Below are 1,962 nucleotides of genomic sequence, written 5' to 3' on the forward strand. Positions count from 1 at the left end.
CATAACCATGTACAGAGAGCTAGCTACATTGCAGACAAGTACAAAATGTCCATATACAGAGAGTTAGCCCTATGGCAGGGAAGTGCAATATTTCTATATACAGAGTTCTAGCTACAAGGCAGATGAGTCCATCTTGTCTATATACAGAGTGCTCGACACATGGCAGAGTAGTGCAACATTTCCATTACAGAGTTCTAGCTACATGGAAGATGTGTCCAAAGTGTCCATATACTGAGAGTTAGCTTCATGGCATAGTAGTCCAACATGTCCATATTCAGGGTAGTAGCTACATGACAAATGTGTCCAACGTGTTCATATACTGAGAGCCACCAACAGGGCAGACAAGTCCAATATGTTCATATAGAGAGAGCTACCTACTTGGCAGATCAGTCCATCATATCCATGTTCAGAGAGCTAGATACATGGCAGATGAGTACAAAATGGACATATACAGAGATCCAGCCACAAGGCAGTGTAGTCCAACATGTCCATATACAGAGTTCTAGTCACAAGGCAGATGATCCTACTTGTCTATATATAGAGAGCTGGCTACATGGCAGAATAGTGCAACATTTCCATATACAAAGTTCTACCTACATGGCAGATGTATCCAACTTGTCTATATACTGAGAGTTAGGTACAGGGCAGAGAAGTCCAATATGTTCATATACAGAGAGATACCTACTTGGCAGATCAGTGTAACATATCCATGTACAGAGAGCTAGCTATATGGCAGACAAGTCCAAAATGTCCATATACAGACAGTTAGCTACATTCCCGGGAAGTGAAACATTTCCATTTACAGAGTTCTAGGTACAGGGCAGATGAATCCAACTTGTCTATGTACAGACTACTAGCTACAAGGCAGAGTAGTGCAATATTTCCATTTACAGCCTTCAAACTACATGGCAAATGCGTCCAACATGTCCATATACTGAGATCTAGCTACATGGCTTACAAGTCCAAAATATCCATGTACAGAGAGCTATCTACATGGAAGGGTAGTGCAACATTTCTATATAGAGAGTTCTATATACAAGGCAGATTAATCTGACATGAGTATATACAGAGATCTAGTTATACGGCAGACTAGTGCAGCATTTACATACACAGAGTTCTAACTACATGGCAGATATGTCCAATGTGTTCATAAACTGAGAGCTAGCCACATGGCAGACAAGTCCAATATGTTCATATATAGAGGGCTACCTTTTTGGCAGATCAGTCCTACATATCCGTGTAGAGAGAGCTATCTACATGGTAGATGAGTCCAAAATTTCCATATACAGAGAGGTAGTCAAATGGCAGGGTAATGCAACATTTCCATATACAGTGTTCTAGTGACAAGGCAGATGAGTCCAACTTGTCTATATACTGAGATCTAGCTACGTGGCAGAGTAGTTCAACATTTCCATATACATGATTCTAGCTACATGACAGATGTGTCCAACGTGTCCATATACTGAGAGCAACCCACAGGGAAGAGAAGTCCAATATGTTCATATACAGAGAGCTACCTACTTGGCAGATGAGTCCAATATATCCATATACAGATATCTAACTATATGGCAGAGGAGTCCAAAATGTCCATATACATAGAGCTAGCTACATGTCAGGGTTGTGCACCATTTCCATATACAGTGTTCTAGCTACAAGGCAGATGAGTCCAACTTCTCTATATACAGAGAGCTAGATACATGGCACTGTAGAGCAACATTTCCATATACAGAGTTCTAGCTACATGGCAGATGTGTCTAACGTGTCCATATACTGAGAGCTTGGTACAGGGCAGACAAGTCCAATATGTTCATATACAGAGAGCTACCTACTTGGCAGAACAGTCCAATATATACATGTACAGAGAGCTAGCTATATGGCAGACGATTCGAAAATGTCCATATACAGAGAGCAAGCTACATGTCAGGGTAGTGAAACATTTCCATTTACAGAGTTCTAGGTACA

The sequence above is a fragment of the Chrysochloris asiatica genome, unplaced genomic scaffold (genome assembly GCF_000296735.1).
Source record: "Chrysochloris asiatica unplaced genomic scaffold, ChrAsi1.0 scaffold00448, whole genome shotgun sequence".
In the NCBI taxonomy this organism is placed as follows: Eukaryota; Metazoa; Chordata; class Mammalia; order Afrosoricida; family Chrysochloridae; genus Chrysochloris; species Chrysochloris asiatica.